The 20,271-nt window shown below is 40.7% G+C and overlaps 5 non-coding genes across 5 annotated transcripts; all 5 read right to left on the reverse strand.

The window, feature by feature from the left end:
* Nucleotides 1-3,169: 3,169 nt before the first annotated feature.
* Nucleotides 3,170-3,234, reverse strand: LOC132647592 (small nucleolar RNA SNORD109A). The gene has a single exon (XR_009585939.1). It is a non-coding gene; the product is annotated as a small nucleolar RNA SNORD109A (small nucleolar RNA).
* Nucleotides 3,235-6,768: 3,534 nt separating this feature from the next.
* Nucleotides 6,769-6,833, reverse strand: LOC132647593 (small nucleolar RNA SNORD109A). The gene has a single exon (XR_009585940.1). It is a non-coding gene; the product is annotated as a small nucleolar RNA SNORD109A (small nucleolar RNA).
* A 3,522-nt stretch (nucleotides 6,834-10,355) lies between these two features.
* On the reverse strand, nucleotides 10,356-10,420 carry LOC132647909 (small nucleolar RNA SNORD109A). The gene has a single exon (XR_009586250.1). It is a non-coding gene; the product is annotated as a small nucleolar RNA SNORD109A (small nucleolar RNA).
* Nucleotides 10,421-13,929: 3,509 nt separating this feature from the next.
* On the reverse strand, nucleotides 13,930-13,994 carry LOC132647910 (small nucleolar RNA SNORD109A). The gene has a single exon (XR_009586251.1). It is a non-coding gene; the product is annotated as a small nucleolar RNA SNORD109A (small nucleolar RNA).
* A 3,522-nt stretch (nucleotides 13,995-17,516) lies between these two features.
* LOC132647911 (small nucleolar RNA SNORD109A) lies at nucleotides 17,517-17,581 on the reverse strand. The gene has a single exon (XR_009586252.1). It is a non-coding gene; the product is annotated as a small nucleolar RNA SNORD109A (small nucleolar RNA).
* Nucleotides 17,582-20,271: the final 2,690 nt, after the last annotated feature.

The raw sequence follows: 20,271 nt of genomic DNA on the forward strand, positions 1-20,271 counted from the left end.
TGATTCTATGCTCTTCCTCTTAACCCTACTTTAGGATTCCTCCTCCTGTTCCTTTCTTCCATGTATGTTCCTCTCCATCTTACAGTGCCCAGTATTGAGCCTTCCAGTTGTCCTGCAATTGTCAATGCTCTGGAGGATTTTGTGATGTATGTCACATGACCACCAGCTCGTTCCATATTTCCTTGGACAACAAATTGGAACACACAAGCCAAGCTACATTTTGGTCCATATACATTTCCAGGTATCCCACAGGACATTGACAGGGACAGGAGTTGGTTTCTGTGTTCCTGATTCCTGAACCTTCTCTTCTTATCACCTCTCATGTCATGTTTCTTCAAATGAACTCAAATCCACCCAGTTTCCAAGATGAAGGAAGGCATTGCATTTAATACCAAAAATATTCTTCGTTTTGTTTTGTTTTGTTTTGATTTTTCCAACAATGGACAACTAGATTTCTGGCTCAACATAATCCATAATCATTTATAAAAAGAATAATTATGGTTCATTGTCAGCTCTGTTTGGGGCTGCGAAAACTTTATGGCAATTCACCTGAATTTTAGAAGGCAAGATTGCAAGTTTCCATGCTACTTACAAGGACGTGAAAACGCATGGGTTGCTCTCTTAGTATCCACGCCAGAGGATCAAGGATAGATGAAATTTGTGAGGATTATTGTTCTGTGCTCTAGGGGTCTAGACTCCTAACACCCTATCATCTTCCTTTGGGTTCCACACCTGTCAGGGCAGAAAGAAGAGTTTAATTCTTTGAGCTTGAATGTCCATAAGGGAAGGAGCTGGGAGAAGGCTTTTCTTAGTACTTCTGGATATATTATTTAGAATTGGAAGCTTCAAGGGTAGCTACAAAAGAAAGTCACATAGTCCAATAACTTCACCCAACTAATGGTTTTCCAAATGCACATCAACATACTAATGGTATTAGGTAGTATCCTTGTCACTTGCTTGGGTTGGGACTACCTAGCTAAGTCCCCTACAATGCCAGGGCCATAACAAGTGTTCCACCAGCAAGAGGCAAGATGAAGCCTAGGTTGTTTAGCCATAAGAGGGACGTCAAATGATTCTCATCTCTAGAGGTACACAGTAGGTAAATATTTAGTCAGCCGAGACTGCAGCCTGCCTACAAACAAAAGACACCATGGGAAGCAGCGTCACTGCTTACCTGTCCTGCCAGAAGGGAAGCACCTCTCCAAGTTTTAGCCTGCAACATAATAAGTATGAAGGTTATCAGAAAAGGAAATGCGTCTAGGCAACCTTGACTTTCTAAAGTGTCCCGACCTTCAAGTCTGCCAGCCGTTCAGTATTTCCCAGAACCAACTATTGAATTCATTTCCTCCCTTCCAATCCCCTCAGATTTTAGCCACTGTGGCAAAAATTTTCTTCTTCTGATGGCTTCCTAAAAAGCTGTCTGTGAGAGCATCTTTGCCAGTGCCAGCAGACAGAGTGTGGACGCCTCTCAGTGGGCAGCAAGGAAGTTCAACAAAGCAAAGAAGAGGCACTGCCTATAGCATTGCAGTATGGTCATTCTTAACTCCTCCTCGTTTCTCAAAGTAAAAACGAACAAGTAGCACAGAGGTGAAAGTCAATAAGCCCTATGGTATCTTTGAGATTTCAGGGTGTCATTGAAATTTATACTCTGTGCATGGAATTCTTTCCTTGTTTATCCAACAGAGTATTCCATAATTAACTTTAGATTTCTTCCATGCCATGCAACCTCATCTTGGAAGAGAGGGGAATCCAAAGGTGCCTTTTTGTCTACATGTATGTTACCATGTCTCGATTCTTGGAACTCAAGTCTTCCACTTGGAAGAGCGTTGGAATCATCTACCATGCTTCAGGTTAAATCTGATGAAAAGAAGATGTTTTGTACGCACTAACTGACTAGCCTGTTGTCAAATACTCATGGGTTGCTTTTTAATAGAGTATGTTGTACTACACATCTGAGATTACATGATGTCCTTGATTGGATATTCAAGTTTCAACCATGGTTGTAGAAATTGTGTATCCAGCAAGAGTTACCAAGAGTCCTATCCTCCTGCTTCCTAAATGTCTGTTAGTAGTAAGATATATATATATATATATATATATATATATATATATATATATATATATATCTGTGTGTGTATGTGTGTGTAAGTTCTGAATTAATTATGTTCATCATGAGGATATTAAGAAGATTCAGTGTGTGGTTCGTTCTTGTTTCATTGGAGAGTTAGCATGTCTGCTCCATTATCAGGACTGTGGGTCTACCAGCTAGCAACATGTTCTTTAGAAATATCTTTCCTCTTTTTTTAAAGGAATAGTTGTTTTCATAGATCTTGGGTAACACGCAAATTTTGTTAGAAGAGATGATGTGCATCTGTGTGAGAGCTGCAATAAGAGGAAGAATGTACGCAGGTGGAAAACAGAAACAACAACAAGAAATAACAGAAAGCAAAGCCCAATTGTCATTTCCATGATGGATCAACTGAGATGGTTTCCATGCGAGAGAGAGAGATAGGTAAACACAACATGCTCTGGAAGATTTTGGCAGCTAAGACATAATTGAAGAACACCAATAAGACTAGGGAATGTCTCAAACAGGTGCCCTGGCTTATCACCTAGCCATTATTATCTAGAATTTACCCAGCCTCCAACAGGAAAGACCTTTTCAATTTTCCCTCTATCTAAATTGAATGATCCTGGATTTATTTGTTATACGTCAGCCTTTACACAACTTTGGGTAAAGGGCGAGGGCAGTCATTGTCCTCCAATATTCTTGGGACTACTGGCATGAGCCATAAAATCCGCTCCTGACACTTTACCACATATGTGCAAGGGTACATCGACCGAGACTAGGAATGAGCACCACGTTCGAATTCATCAGTTCTTAGATATTTTTTGAGTATATCATTTGCACCTACAGTCATCTCTACCTGATATATGTGCCTACTCCTATAGTAAAGGCTGTCTCCCTATCACTTGGAATCATTTCAATCTCTTTGAAAATAGAAAGCAATGAAGAATGCATCAAACCAAGTATGGGTACTTTTATGAGGCCTTTTTCGAAAAATCTCAGAATCTGATGCCAAACTGCACAGTTCTCATCCTCTCTGAAGAGGGAAGAGTGCCAGGCAGGCTCTGAAATCCTCATGGGTCTCACAAGGTCCTCATATCTGGACCTCAGATTACATCTGCTCAAGTCAGTCAACGTCCTCAGATACCTATTGTCATCATAGATCCAGAAAGACCTTCGCTCAACACATGAGTTTTCACCTACCAAGTGAAACCCCAGAGAGCTAGACTCCTGGGCCTTGACAAGGAAGTTCACAACTGTGCAGGAGGCATGTAGCTCATTCTGTCAAAGGTGGTGGGGAAACACAGTGACAGGATTGAAGAGCCTTTCCCCTCTGACACCATATGAGAAAAATAGAGGTCAAAACATTGCATTTGGTGGGTGTCACTGGCCCCAAGTCGGGTAGCTGTGAATGTTCCCTGAAATTATGTACTTAATCTTTACAACAGAGATTTTGGTAAGAATAGAGAAAACATTCAAGTAAGCAAAATGACTTTGTTCCTATCTAGATAAGATTTTGTCAACATCCTAATTTGCGGTTTTGATTCTATGCTCTTCCTCTTAACCCTACTTTAGGATTCCTCCTCCTGTTCCTTTCTTCCATGTATGTTCCTCTCCATCTTACAGTGCCCAGTATTGAGCCTTCCAGTTGTCCTGCAATTGTCAATGCTCTGGAGGATTTTGTGATGTATGTCACATGACCACAAGCTCGTTCCATATTTCCTTGGACAACAAATTGGAACACACAAGCCAAGCTACATTTTGGTCCATATACATTTCCAGGTATCCCACAGGACATTGACAGGGACAGGAGTTGGGTTCTGTGTTCCTGATTCCTGAACCTTCTCTTCTTATCACCTCTCATGTCATGTTTCTTCAAATGAACTCAAATCCACCCAGTTTCCAAGATGAAGGAAGGCATTGCATTTAATACCAAAAATATTCTTCGTTTTGTTTTGTTTTGTTTTGATTTTTCCGACAATGGACAACTAGATTTCTGGCTCAACATAATCCATAATCATTTATAAAAAGAATAATTATGGTTCATTGTCAGCTCTGTTTGGGGCTGCGAAAACTTTATGGCAATTCACCTGAATTTTAGAGGGCAAGATTGCAAGTTTCCATGCTACTTACAAGGAAGTGAAAACGCATGGGTTGCTCTCTTAGTATCCACGCCAGAGGATCAAGGATAGATGAAATTTGTGAGGATTATTGTTCTGTGCTCTAGGGGTCTAGACTCCTAACACCCTATCATCTTCCTTTGGGTTCCACACCTGTCAGGGCAGAAAGAAGAGTTTAATTCTTTGAGCTTGAATGTCCATAAGGGAAGGAGCTGGGAGAAGGCTTTTCTTAGTACTTCTGGATATATTATTTAGAATTGGAAGCTTCAAGGGTAGCTACAAAAGAAAGTCACATAGTCCAATAACTTCACCCAACTAATGGTTTTCCAAATGCACATCAACATACTAATGGTATTAGGTAGTATCCTTGTCACTTGCTTGGGTTGGGACTACCTAGCTAAGTCCCCTACAATGCCAGGGCCATAACAAGTGTTCCACCAGCAAGAGGCTAGATGAAGCCTAGGTTGTTTAGCCATAAGAGGGACGTCAAATGATTCTCATCTCTAGAGGTACACAGTAGGTAAATATTTAGTCAGCCGAGACTGCAGCCTGCCTACAAACAAAAGACACCATGGGAAGCAGCGTCACTGCTTACCTGTCCTGCCAGAAGGGAAGCACCTCTCCAAGTTTTAGCCTGCAACATAATAAGTATGAAGGTTATCAGAAAAGGAAATGCGTCTAGGCAACCTTGACTTTCTAAAGTGTCCCGACCTTCAAGTCTGCCAGCCGTTCAGTATTTCCCAGAACCAACTATTGAATTCATTTCCTCCCTTCCAATCCCCTCAGATTTTAGCCACTGGGGCAAAAATTTCTCTTCTTCTGATGGCTTCCTCAAAAGCTGTCTGTGAGAGCATCTTTGCCAGTGCCAGCAGACACAGTGTGGACGCCTCTCAGTGGGCAGCAAGGAAGTTCAACAAAGCAAAGAAGAGGCACTGCCTATAGCATTGCAGTATGGTCATTCTTAACTCCTCCTCGTTTCTCAAAGTCAAACGAACAAGTTGCACAGAGGTGAAAGTCAGTAAGCCCTATGGTATCTTTGAGATTTCAGGGTGTCATTGAAATTTATCTTCTGTGCATGGAATTCTTTCCTTGTTTATCCAACAGAGTATTCCATAATTGACTTTAGATTTCTTCCATGCCATGCAACCTGATCTTGGAAGAAAGGGGAATCCAAAGGTGCCTTTTTGTCTACATGTATGTTACCATGTCTCGATTCATGGAACTCAAGTCTTCCACTTGGAAGAGCGTTGGAATCATCTACCATGCTTTAGGTTAAATCTGATGAAAAGAAGATGTTTTATACGCACTAACTGACTAGCCTGTGGGCAAATACTCATGGGTTGCTTTTTAATAGAGTATGTTGTACTACATATCTGAGATTACAAGATGTCCTTGATTGGATATTCAAGTTTCAACCATGGTTGTAGAAATTGTGTATCCAGCAAGAGTTACCAAGAGTCCTATCCTCCTGCTTCCTAAAAGTCTGTTAGTAGTAAGATATATATATATATATATATATATATATATATATATATATATATCTGTGTGTGTGTGTGTCAGTTCTGAATTAATTATGTTCATCATGAGGATATTAAGAAGATTCAGTGTGTGGTTCGTTCTTGTTTCATTGGAGAGTTAGCGTGTCTGCTCCATTTTCAGGACTGTGGGTCTACCAGCTAGCAACATGTTCTTTAGAAATAACTTTCCTTGTTTTTTAAAGGAATAGTTGTTTTCATAGATCTTGGGTAACACGCAAATTTTGTTAGAAGAGATGATGTGCATCTGTGTGAGAGCTGCAATAAGAGGAAGAATGTACGCAGGTGGAAAACAGAAACAACAACAAGAAATAACAGAAAGCAAAGCCCAATTGTCATTTCCATGATGGATCAACTGAGATGGTTTCCATGCGAGAGAGAGAGATAGGTAAACACAACATGCTCTGGAAGATTTTGGCAGCTAAGACATAATTGAAGAACACCAATAAGACTAGGGAATGTCTCAAACAGGTGCCCTGGCTTATCACCTAGCCATTATTATCTAGAATTTACCCAGCCTCCAACAGGAAAGACCTTTTCAATTTTCCCTCTATCTAAATTGAATGATCCTGGATTTATTTGTTATACGTCAGCCTTTACACAACTTTGGGTAAAGGGCGAGGGCAGTCATTGTCCTCCAATATTCTTGGGACTACTGGCATGAGCCATAAAATCCGCTCCTGACACTTTACCACATATGTGCAAGGGTACATCGACCGAGACTAGGAATGAGCACCACGTTCGAATTCATCAGTTCTTAGATATTTTTTGAGTATATCATTTGCACCTACAGTCATCTCTACCTGATATATGTGCCTACTCCTATAGTAAAGGCTGTCTCCCTATCACTTGGAATCATTTCAATCTCTTTGAAAATAGAAAGCAATGAAGAATGCATCAAACCAAGTATGGGTACTTTTATGAGGCCTTTTTCGAAAAATCTCAGAATCTGATGCCAAACTGCACAGTTCTCATCCTCTCTGAAGAGGGAAGAGTGCCAGGCAGGCTCTGAAATCCTCATGGGTCTCACAAGGTCCTCATATCTGGACCTCAGATTACATCTGCTCAAGTCAGTCAACGTCCTCAGATACCTATTGTCATCATAGATCCAGAAAGACCTTCGCTCAACACATGAGTTTTCACCTACCAAGTGAAACCCCAGAGAGCTAGACTCCTGGGCCTTGACAAGGAAGTTCACAACTGTGCAGGAGGCATGTAGCTCATTCTGTCAAAGGTGGTGGGGAAACACAGTGACAGGATTGAAGAGCCTTTCCCCTCTGACACCATATGAGAAAAATAGAGGTCAAAACATTGCATTTGGTGGGTGTCACTGGCCCCAAATCGGGTAGCTGTGAATGTTCCCTGAAATTATGTACTTAATCTTTACAACAGAGATTTTGGTAAGAATAGAGAAAACATTCAAGTAAGCAAAATGACTTTATTCCTATCTAGATAAGATTTTTTCAACATCCTAATTTGCGGTTTTGATTCTATGCTCTTCCTCTTAACCCTACTTTAGGATTCCTCCTCCTGTTCCTTTCTTCCATGTATGTTCCTCTCCATCTTACAGTGCCCAGTATTGAGCCTTCCAGTTGTCCTGCAATTGTCAATGCTCTGGAGGATTTTGTGATGTATGTCACATGACCACCAGCTCGTTCCATATTTCCTTGGACAACAAATTGGAACACACAAGCCAAGCTACATTTAGGTCCATATACATTTCCAGGTATCCCACAGGACATTGACAGGGACAGGAGTCGGGTTCTGTGTTCCTGATTCCTGAACCTTCTCTTCTTATCACCTCTCATGTCATGTTTCTTCAAATGAACTCAAATCCACCCAGTTTCCAAGATGAAGGAAGGCATTGCATTTAATACCAAAAATATTCTTCGTTTTGTTTTGTTTTGTTTTGATTTTTCCGACAATGGACAACTAGATTTCTGGCTCAACATAATCCATAATCATTTATAAAAAGAATAATTATGGTTCATTGTCAGCTCTGTTTGGGGCTGCGAAAACTTTATGGAAATTCACCTGAATTTTAGAGGGCAAGATTGCAAGTTTCCATGCTACTTACAAGGAAGTGAAAACGCATGGGTTGCTCTCTTAGGATCCACGCCAGAGGATCAAGGATAGATGAAATTTGTGAGGGTTATTGTTCTGTGCTCTAGGGGTCTAGACTCCTAACACCCTATCATCTTCCTTTGGGTTCCACACCTGTCAGGGCAGAAAGAAGAGTTTAATTCTTTGAGCTTGAATGTCCATAAGGGAAGGACCTGGGAGAAGGCTTTTCTTAGTACTTCTGGATATATTATTTAGAATTGGAAGCTTCAAGGGTAGCTACAAAAGAAAGTCACATAGTCCAATAACTTCACCCAACTAATGGTTTTCCAAATGCACATCAACATACTAATGGTATTAGGTAGTATCCTTGTCACTTGCTTGGGTTGGGACTACCTAGCTAAGTCCCCTACAATGCCAGGGCCATAACAAGTGTTCCACCAGCAAGAGGCAAGATGAAGCCTAGGTTGTTTAGCCATGAGAGGGACGTTAAATAAATCTCATCTCTTGTGGTACACAGTAGGTAAATATTTAGTCAGGCGAGAATGCGGCCTGTCTACAAACAAAAGACACAATGGGAAGCAGCGTCACTTACCTGTCCTGCCAGAAGGGAAGCACCTCTCCAAGTTTTAGCCTGCAACATAATAAGTATGAAGGTTATCAGAAAATGAAATGCGTCTAGGCAACCTTGACTTTCTAAAGTGTCCCGACCTTCAAGTCTGCCAGCACTTCAGTCTTTCCCAGAACCAACTATTGAATTCATTTCCTCCCTTCCAATCCCCTCAGATTTTAGCCACTGTGGCAAGGATTTCTCTTCTTCTGATGACTTCCTCAGAAGCTGTCTGTGAGAGCATCTTTGCCAGTGCCAGCAGGCACAGTGTGGACGCCTCTCCGTGGGCAGCGAGGAAGTTGGACAAAGCAAAGAAGAAGCAGTGAGTATAGCATTGCAGTATGGTCATTCTTAACTCCTCCTTTCTCAAAGTCAAAACGACCAAGTTGCACAGAGGTGAAAGTCAGTAAGCCCAATGGTATCTTTGAGATTTCAGGGTTTCATTGAAATTTGTCCTCTGTGCATGGAATTCTCTCCTTGTTTATCCAACAGAGTGTTCCATAATTGACTTTAGATTTCTTCCCTGCCATGCAACCTCATCTTGGAAGAGAGGGGAATCCAAAGGTACCTTTTTGTCTACATGTATGTTACCATGTCTCGATTCATAAAAACTCAAGTCTTCCACTTGGAAGAGCGTTGGAATCATCTACCATGCTTCAGGTTAAATCTGATGAAAAGAAGATGTTTTCTACGCACTAACTGACTAGCCCGTGGTCAAATACACATGGGTTCCTTTTTATCGAGTATGCTGTACTACACATCTGAGATTACATGATGTCCTTGATTGGATATTCAAGCTTCAAACATGGCTTTAGAAATTGTGTATCCAGCAAGTGTTACCAAGAGTCCTATGCTACAGCTTCGTAAAAGTCTGTTAGTAGTAAGATATATATATATATATATATATATATATATATATATATACATATATGTGTGTGTCAGTCCTGAATTAATTGTGTTCATCATGAGGATGTTAAGAAGATTCAGTGTGTGGTTCTTTCTTGTTTCATTGAAGAGTTAGCGCATCTGATCCATTATCAGGATTGTGGGTCTACCAGCAAGCAACATGTTCTTTAGAAATATCTTTCCTTGTTTCATAAAGGAATAGTTGTTTTCATAGATCTTGGGTAACACGCAAATTTTGTTAGAATAGATGATTTGCATCTGTGTGAGAGCGGCAATGAGAGGATGAATGTACCCAGGAGGAAAAGAAAAACAACAACAACAAGTAACAGAAAGCAAAGCCCAATTGTCATTTCTCATGATGGATCAACTGAGATGGTTTCCATGCGAGAAAGAGATAGGTAAACACAACATGCTCTGGAAGATTTTGGCAGCTAAGACATAAATGATGAACACCAATAAAACTAGGGAATGTCTCAAACAGGTGCCCTGGCTTCTCACCTAGCCATTATTATCTAGAATTTACCCAGCCTCCAACAGGAAAGACCATTTCAATTTTCCCTCTATATAAATTGAATGATCCTTTAATTATTAGTTATACGTCAGCCTTTACACAACTTTGGGAAAAGTGTGAGGGCAGTCATTGTCCTCCAATATTCTTGGGACTACTGGCATGAGCCCTAACCTCCCAGCCTGACACTTTACCACATATGTGCAAGGGTACATCGCCGGAGACTAGGAATGAGCAGCACGTTCTAATTCATCAGTTCTTACATATTTTTTGAGTACGTCATTTGCACCTACAGTCATCTCTACCTGATATATGTGCCTACTCCTATAGTAAAGGTTGTCTCCCTATCACTTGGAATCATTTCTATCTCTTTGAAAATAGAAAGCAATGAAGATTGTATCAAACCAAGTATGGGTATTGTTATGAGGCCTTTTTCGAAAATTCTCAGAATCTGATGCCATACTGCACAGTTCTCATCCTCTCTGAAGAGGGAAGAGTGCAAGGCAGGCTCTGAACTCCTCATGGGTCTCACGAGGACCTCATATCTGGACCTCAGATCGCATCTGTTCAAGTCAGTCAACGTCCTCAGAGACCTGTTGTCATCATAGATCCAGAAAGGCCTTCGCTCAACACATGAGTTTTCACCTACCAAGTGAAATCCCAGAGAGCTAGACTCCTGGGCCTTGACAAGGAAGTTCAAAACTGTGCAGGAGGCATGTACCTCATTCTGTCAAAGGTTCTGGGGAAACACAGAGGACAGGATTAAAGAGCCTTTCCCCTTTGACACCATATGAGAAAAATAGAGGTCAACACATTGCCTTTGGTGGGTGTCACTGGCCCCAAATCGGGTACCTGTGAATGTTCCTTGAATTTATGTATTTAATCTTTACAACAAAGATTTGGTAAGAATAGAGAAAACATTCAAGAAAGCAAAATGACTTTTTTCCTATCTAGATAAGATTTTTTCAACATCCTAATTTGCGGTTTTGATTCTATGCTCATCATGTTAACCCGCCTTTACACTTCCTCCTCAGGTTCCCTGTCTTCCATGTATGTTCCTCTCCATCTTACAGTGCACAGTATTGAGCCTTCCAGTTGTCCTGCAATTGTCAATGCTCTGGAGGATTTTGTGATGTATGTCGCATGACCACCAGCTCCTTCCATATTTCCTTGGACAACAAAAAGCAACACACAGGCCAAGCTATATTTTGGTCCATATACATCACCAGGTATCCCACAGGACATTGACAGGGACAGGAGTTGGGTTCTGTGTGCCTGATTCCTGAATCTTCTCTTCTTATCACCTCTCATGTCATGTTTCTTCAAATGAACTCAACACCACCCAGGTTCCAAGATGAAGGAAGGCATTGCATTTAATACCAAAAATATTCTTAGTTTTGTTTTGTTTTGTTCTGACAATGGACAACTAGATTTCTGGCTCAACATAATCCATAATCATTTATAAAAAGAATAAATATGGTTCATTGTCAGCTCTCTTTGGGTTTTTGAAAACTTTATGGCAATTCACCTGAATTTTAGAGGGCAAGATTGCATGTTTCCATGCTACTTACAAGGAAGTGAAAACGCATGGGTTGCTCTCTTAGTATCCACGCCAGAGGATCAATGATAGATGAAATTTGTGAGGGTTATTGTTCTGTGCTCTAGGGGTCTAGACTCCTAACACCCTATCATCTTCCTTTGGGTTCCACACCTGTCAGGGCAGAAATAAAAGTTTAATTCTTTGAGCTTGAATGTCGATAAGGGAAGGAGCTGGGAGAAGGCTTTTCTTAGTACTTCTGGATATATTATTTAGAATTGGAAGCTTCAATGGTAGCTTCAAAAGAAAGTCAAATATGCGAATAACTTCACCCAACTGTTGGTTTTCCAAATGCACCTCAAAATACTAATGGTATTAGTTAGTATCCTTGTCACTTGCTTGGGTTTGGTCTACCTAGCTAAGTCCCCTACAATGCCAGGGCCATAGCAAGTGTTCCACCATCAATAGGCAAGATGAAGCCTAGGTTGTTTAGCCATGAGAGGGATGTTAAATAAATCTCATCTCTTGTGGTACACAGTAGGTAAATATTTCGTCAGGCGAGAATGCAGCCTGTCTACAAACAAAAGACACAATGGGAAGCAGCGTCACTTACCTGTCCTGCCAGAAGGGAAGCACCTCTCCAAGTTTTAGCCTGCAACATAATAAGTATGAAGGTTATCAGAAAAGGAAATGCGTCTAGGCAACCTTGACATTCTAAAGTGTCCCGACCTTCAAGTCTGCCAGCAGTTCAGTCTCTCCCAGAACCAACTATTGAATTCATTTCCTCCCTTCCAATCCCCTCAGATTTTAGCCACTGTGGCAAGGATTTCTCTTCTTCTGATGACTTCCTCAGAAGCTGTCTGTGAGAGCATCTTTGCCAGTGCCAGCAGGCACAGTGTGGACGCCTCTCCGTGGGCAGCGAGGAAGTTGGACAAAGCAAAGAAGAAGCAGTGAGTATAGCATTGCAGTATGGTCATTCTTAACTCCTCCCTTCTCAAAGTCAAAACGACCAAGTTGCACAGAGGTGAAAGTCAGTAAGCCCAATGGTATCTTTGAGATTTCAGGGTGTCATTGAAATTTAACCTCTGTGCATGGAATTCTCTCCTTGTTTATCCAACAGAGTGTTCCATAATTGACTTTAGATTTCTTCCCTGCCATGCAACCTCATCTTGGAAGAGAGGGGAATCGAAAGGTACCTTTTTGTCTACATGTATGTTACCATGTCTCGATTCATAAAAACTCAAGTCTTCCACTTGGAAGAGCGTTGGAATCATCTACCATGCTTCAGGTTAAATCTGATGAAAAGAAGATGTTTTCTACGCACTAACTGACTAGCCCGTGGTCAAATACACATGGGTTGCTTTTTATCGAGTATGTTGTACTACACATCTGAGATTACATGATGTCCTTGATTGGATATTCAAGCTTCAAACATGGCTTTAGAAATTGTGTATCCAGCAAGTGTTACCAAGAGTCCTATGCTACAGCTTCCTAAAAGTCTGTTAGTAGTAAGATATATATATATATATATATATATATATATATATATACATATATGTGTTTGTCAGTTCTGAATTAATTGTGTTCATCATGAGGATGTTAAGAAGATTCAGTGTGTGGCTCTTTCTTGTTTCATTGAAGAGTTAGCGCATCTGATCCATTATCAGGATTGTGGGTCTACCAGCTAGCAACATGTTCTTTAGAAATATCTTTCCTTGTTTCATAAAGGAATAGTTGTTTTCATAGATCTTGGGTAACACGCAAATTTTGTTAGAATAGATGATTTGCATCTGTGTGAGAGCGGCAATAAGAGGATGAATGTACCCAGGAGGAAAAGAAAAACAACAACAAGTAACAGAAAGCAAAGCCCAATTGTCATTTCTCATGATGGATCAACTGAGATGGTTTCCATGCGAGAAAGAGATAGGTAAACACAACATGCTCTGGAAGATTTTGGCAGCTAAGACATAAATGATGAACACCAATAAAACTAGGGAATGTCTCAAACAGGTGCCCTGGTTTCTCACCTAGCCATTATTATCTAGAATTTACCCAGCCTCCAACAGGAAAGACCATTTCAATTTTCCCTCTATATAAATTGAATGATCCTTTAATTATTAGTTATACGTCAGCCTTTACACAACTTTGGGAAAAGTGCGAGGGCAGTCATTGTCCTCCAATATTCTTGGGACTACTGGCATGAGCCCTAACCTCCCAGCCTGACACTTTACCACATATGTGCAAGGGTACATCGCCGGAGACTAGGAATGAGCAGCACGTTCTAATTCATCAGTTCTTACATATTTTTTGAGTACGTCATTTGCACCTACAGTCATCTCTACCTGATATATGTGCCTACTCCTATAGTAAAGGTTGTCTCCCTATCACTTGGAATCATTTCTATCTCTGTGAAAATAGAAAGCAATGAAGATTGTATCAAACCAAGTATGGGTATTGTTATGAGGCCTTTTTCGAAAAATCTCAGAATCTGATGCCATAATGCACAGTTCTCATCCTCTCTGAAGAGGGAAGAATGCAAGCCAGGCTCTGAAATCCACATGGGTCTCACGAGGACCTCATATCTGGACCTCAGATCGCATCTGTTCAAGTCAGTCAACGTCCTCAGAGACCTGTTGTCATCATAGATCCAGAAAGGCCTTCGCTCAACACATGAGTTTTCACCTACCAAGTGAAATCCCAGAGAGCTAGACTCCTGGGCCTTGACAAGGAAGTTCAAAACTGTGCAGGAGGCATGTAGCTCATTCTGTCAAAGGTTCTGGGGAAACACAGAGGACAGGATTAAAGAGCCTTTCCCCTTTGACACCATATGAGAAAAATAGAGGTCAACACATTGCCTTTGGTGGGTGTCACTGGCCCCAAATCGGGTACCTGTGAATGTTCCTTGAATTTATGTATTTAATCTTTACAACAAAGATTTGGTAAGAATAGAGAAAACATTCAAGAAAGCAAAATGACTTTTTTTCCTATCTAGATAAGATTTTTCAACATCCTAATTTGCGGTTTTGATTCTATGCTCGTCATGTTAACCCGCCTTTACACTTCCTCCTCAGGTTCCCTGTCTTCCATATATGTTCCTCTCCATCTTACAGTGCACAGTATTGAGCCTTCCAGTTGTCCTGCAATTGTCAATGCTCTGGAGGATTTTGTGATGTATGTCCTATGACCACCAGCTCCTTCCATATTTCCTTGGACAACAAAAAGCAACACACAGGCCAAGCTATATTTTGGTCCATATACATCACCAGGTATCCCACAGGACATTGACAGGGACAGGAGTTGGGTTCTGTGTGCCTGATTCCTGAACCTTCTCTTCTTATCACCTCTGATGTCATGTTTCTTCAAATGAACTCAACACCACCCAAGTTCCAAGATGAAGGAAGGCATTGCATTTAATACCAAAAATATTCTTAGTTTTGTTTTGTTTTGTTCTGACAATGGACAACTAGATTTCTGGCTCAACATAATCCATAATCATTTATAAAAAGAATAAATATGGTTCATTGTCAGCTCTGTTTGGGTTTTTGAAAACTTTATGGCAATTCACCTGAATTTTAGAGGGCAAGATTGCATGTTTCCATGCTACTTACAAGGAAGTGAAAACGCATGGGTTGCTCTCTTAGTATCCACGCCAGAGGATCAATGATAGATGAAATTTGTGAGGGTTATTGTTCTGTGCTCTAGGGGTCTAGACTCCTAACACCCTATCATCTTCCTTTGGGTTCCACACCTGTCAGGGCAGAAATAAAAGTTTAATTCTTTGAGCTTGAATGTCGATAAGGGAAGGAGCTGGGAGAAGGCTTTTCTTAGTACTTCTGGATATATTATTTAGAATTGGAAGCTTCAATGGTAGCTTCAAAAGAAAGTCAAATATGCCAATAACTTCACCCAACTGTTGGTTTTCCAAATGCACCTCAAAATACTAATGGTATTAGTTAGTATCCTTGTCACTTGCTTGGGTTTGGTCTACCTAGCTAAGTCCCCTACAATGCCAGGGCCATAGCAAGTGTTCCACCATCAATAGGCAAGATGAAGCCTAGGTTGTTTAGCCATGAGAGGGACGTTAAATAAATCTCATCTCTTGTGGTACACAGTAGGTAAATATTTCGTCAGGCGAGAATGCAGCCTGTCTACAAACAAAAGACACAATGGGAAGCAGCGTCACTTACCTGTCCTGCCAGAAGGGAAGCACCTCTCTAAGTTTTAGCCTGCAACATAATAAGTATGAAGGTTATCAGAAAATGAAATGCGTCTAGGCAACCTTGACTTTCTAAAGTGTCCCGACCCTCAAGTCTGCCAGCAGTTCAGTCTTTCCCAGAACCAACTATTGAATTAATTTCCTCCCTTCAAATCCCCTCAGATTTTAGCCACTGTGGCAAGGATTTCTCTTCTTCTGATGACTTCCTCAGAAGCTGTCTGTGAGAGCATCTTTGCCAGTGCCAGCAGGCACAGTGTGGACGCCTCTCAGTGGGCAGCGAGGAAGTTGGACAAAGCAAAGAAGAAGCAGTGAGTATAGCATTGCAGTATGGTCATTCTTAACTCCTCCTTTCTCAAAGTCAAAACGACCAAGTTGCACAGAGGTGAAAGTCAGTAAGCCCAATGGTATCTTTGAGATTTCAGGGTGTCATTGAAATTTGTCCTCTGTGCATGGAATTCTCTCCTTGTTTATCCAACAGAGTGTTCCATAATTGACTTTAGATTTCTTCCCTGCCATGCAACCTCATCTTGGAAGAGAGGGGAATCCAAAGGTACCTTTTGGTCTACATGTATGTTACCATGTCTCGATTCATAAAAACTCAAGTCTTCCACTTGGAAGAGCGTTGGAATCATCTACCATGCTTCAGGTTAAATCTGATGAAAAGAAGATGTTTTCTACGCACTAACTGACTAGCCCGTGGTCAAATACACATGGGTTGCTTTTTATTGAGTATGTTGTACTACACATCTGAGATTACATGATGTCCTTGATTGGATATTCAAGCTTCAAACATGGATTTAGATATTGTGTATCCAGCAAGTGTTACCAAGAGTCCTATGCTACAGCTTCCTAAAAGTCTGTTAGTAGTAAGATATATATATATATATATATATATATATATATATATATATATATATACATATATGTGTGTGTCAGTTCTGAATTAATTGTGTTCATCAAGAGGAAGTTAAGAAGATTCAGTGTGTGGTTCTTTCTTGTTTCATTGAAGAGTTAGCGCATCTGATCCATTATCAGGATTGTGGGTCTACCAGCTAGCAACATGTTCTTTAGAAATATCTTTCCTTGTTTCATAAAGGAATAGTTGTTTTCATAGATCTTGGGTAACACGCAAATTTTGTTAGAATAGATGATTTGCATCTGTGTGAGAGTGGCAATAAGAGGATGAATGTACCCAGGAGGAAAAGAAAAACAACAACAACAAGTAACAGAAAGCAAAGCCCAATTGTCATTTCTCATGATGGATCAACTGAGATGGTTTCCATGCGAGAAAGAGATAGGTAAACACAACATGCTCTGGAAGATTTTGGCAGCTAAGACATAAATGATGAACACCAATAAAACTAGGGAATGTCTCAAACAGGTGCCCTGGTTTCTCACCTAGCCATTATTATCTAGAATTTACCCAGCCTCCAACAGGAAAGACCATTTCAATTTTCCCTCTATATAAATTGAATGATCCTTTAATTATTAGTTATACGTCAGCCTTTTCACAACTTTGGGAAAAGTGCGAGGGCAGTCATTGTCCTCCAATATTCTTGGGACTACTGGCATGAGCCCTAACCTCCCAGCCTGACACTTTACCACATATGTGCAAGGGTACATCGCCGGAGACTAGGAATGAGCAGCACGTTCTAATTCATCAGTTCTTACATATTTTTTGAGTACGTCATTTGCACCTACAGTCATCTCTACCTGATATATGTGCCTACTCCTATAGTAAAGGTTGTCTCCCTATCACTTGGAATCATTTCTATCTCTTTGAAAATAGAAAGCAATGAAGATTGTATCAAACCAAGTATGGGTATTGTTATGAGGCCTTTTTCGAAAAATCTCAGAATCTGATGCCATACTGCACAGTTCTCATCCTCTCTGAAGAGGGAAGAGTGCAAGGCAGGCTCTGAACTCCTCATGGGTCTCACGAGGACCTCATATCTGGACCTCAGATCGCATCTGTTCAAGTCAGTCAACGTCCTCAGAGACCTGTTGTCATCATAGATCCAGAAAGGCCTTCGCTCAACACATGAGTTTTCACCTACCAAGTGAAATCCCAGAGAGTTAGACTCCTGGGCCTTGACAAGGAAGTTCAAAACTGTGCAGGAGGCATGTAGCTCATTCTGTCAAAGGTGGTGGGGAAACACAGTGACAGGATTGAAGAGCCTTTCCCCTCTGACACCATATGAGAAAAATAGAGGTCAACACATTGCATTTGGTCGGTGTCACTGGCCCCAAGTCGGGTAGCTGTGAATGTTCCCTGAAATTATGTATTTAATCTTTACAACAAAGATTTGGTAAGAATAGAGAAAACATTCAAGAAAGCAAAATGACTTTTTTCCTATCTAGATAAGATTTTTCAACATCCTAATTTGCGGTTTTGATTCAATGCTCGTCATGTTAACCTGCCTTTACACATCCTCCTCAGGTTCCCTGTCTTCCATGTATGTTCCTCTCCATCTTACAGTGCACAGTATTGAGCCTTCCAGTTGTCCTGCAATTGTCAATGCTCTGGAGGATTTTGTGATGTATGTCCCATGACCACCAGCTCCTTCCATATTTCCTTGGACAACAAAAAGCAACACACAGGCCAAGCTATATTTTGGTCCATATACATCACCAGGTATCCCACAGGACATTGACAGGGACAGGAGTTGGGTTCTGTGTGCCTGATTCCTGAACCTTCTCTTCTTATCACCTCTCATGTCATGTTTCTTCAAATGAACTCAATACCACCCAAGTTCCAAGATGAAGGGAGGCATTGCATTTAATACCACAAATATTCTTAGTTTTGTTTTGTTTTGTTCTGACAATGGACAACTAGATTTCTGGCTCAACATAATCCATAATCATTTATAAAAAGAATAAATATGGTTCATTGTCAGCTCTGTTTGGGTTTTTGAAAACTTTATGGCAATTCACCTGAATTTTAGAGGGCAAGATTGCATGTTTCCATGCTACTTACAAGGAAGTGAAAACGCATGGGTTGCTCTCTTAGTATCCACGCCAGAGGATCAATGATAGATGAAATTTGTGAGGGTTATTGTTCTGTGCTCTAGGGGTCTAGACTCCTAACACCCTATCATCTTCCTTTGGGTTCCACACCTGTCAGGGCAGAAATAAAAGTTTAATTCTTTGAGCTTGAATGTCGATAAGGGAAGGAGCTGGGAGAAGGCTTTTCTTACTACTTCTGGATATATTATTTAGAATTGGAAGCTTCAATGGTAGCTTCAAAAGAAAGTCAAATATGCCAATAACTTCACCCAACTGTTGGTTTTCCAAATGCACCTCAAAATACTAATGGTATTAGTTAGTATCCTTGTCACTTGCTTGGGTTTGGTCTACCTAGCTAAGTCCCCTACAATGCCAGGGCCATAGCAAGTGTTCCACCATCAATAGGCAAGATGAAGCCTAGGTTGTTTAGCCATGAGAGGGACGTTAAATAAATCTCATCTCTTGTGGTACACAGTAGGTAAATATTTCGTCAGGCGAGAATGCAGCCTGTCTACAAACAAAAGACACAATGGGAAGCAGCGTCACTTACCTGTCCTGCCAGAAGGGAAGCACCTCTCTAAGTTTTAGCCTGCAACATAATAAGTATGAAGGTTATCAGAAAATGAAATGCGTCTAGGCAACCTTGACATTCTAAAGTGTCCCGACCCTCAAGTCTGCCAGCAGTTCAGTCTTTCCCAGAACCAACTATTGAATTAATTTCCTCCCTTCAAATCCCCTCAGATTTTAGCCACTGTGGCAAGGATTTCTCTTCTTCTGATGACTTCCTCAGAAGCTGTCTGTTAGAGCATCTTTGCCAGTGCCAGCAGGCACAGTGTGGACGCCTCTCAGTGGGCAGCGAGGAAGTTGGACAAAGCAAAGAAGAAGCAGTGAGTATAGCATTGCAGTATGGTCATTCTTAACTCCTCCTTTCTCAAAGTCAAAACGACCAAGTTGCACAGAGGTGAAAGTCAGTAAGCCCAATGGTATCTTTGAGATTTCAGGGTGTCATTGAAATTTGTCCTCTGTGCATGGAATTCTCTCCTTGTTTATCCAACAGAGTGTTCCATAATTGACTTTAGATTTCTTCCCTGCCATGCAACCTCATCTTGGAAGAGAGGGGAATCCAAAGGTACCTTTTTGTCTACATGTATGTTACCATGTCTCGATTCATAAAAACTCAAGTCTTCCACTTGGAAGAGCGTGGGAATCATCTACCATGCTTCAGGTTAAATCTGATGAAAAGAAGATGTTTTCTACGCACTAACTGACTAGCCCGTGGTCAAATACACATGGGTTGCTTTTTATCGAGAATGTTGTACTACACATCTGAGATTACATGATGTCCTTGATTGGATATTCAAGCTTCAAACATGGCTTTAGAAATTGTGTATCCAGCAAGTGTTACCAAGAGTCCTATGCTACAGCTTCGTAAAAGTCTGTTAGTAGTAAGATATATATATATATATATATATATATATATATATATATATATATATATACATATATGTGTTTGTCAGTTCTGAATTAATTGTGTTCATCATGAGGATGTTAAGAAGATTCAGTGTGTGGCTCTTTCTTGTTTCATTGAAGAGTTAGCGTATCTGATCCATTATCAGGATTGTGGGTCTACCAGCTAGCAACATGTTCTTTAGAAATATCTTTCCTTGTTTCATAAAGGAATAGTTGTTTTCATAGATCTTGGGT

This window comes from Meriones unguiculatus, chromosome 14, assembly GCF_030254825.1.
Source record: "Meriones unguiculatus strain TT.TT164.6M chromosome 14, Bangor_MerUng_6.1, whole genome shotgun sequence".
Taxonomy (NCBI): domain Eukaryota; kingdom Metazoa; phylum Chordata; class Mammalia; order Rodentia; family Muridae; genus Meriones; species Meriones unguiculatus.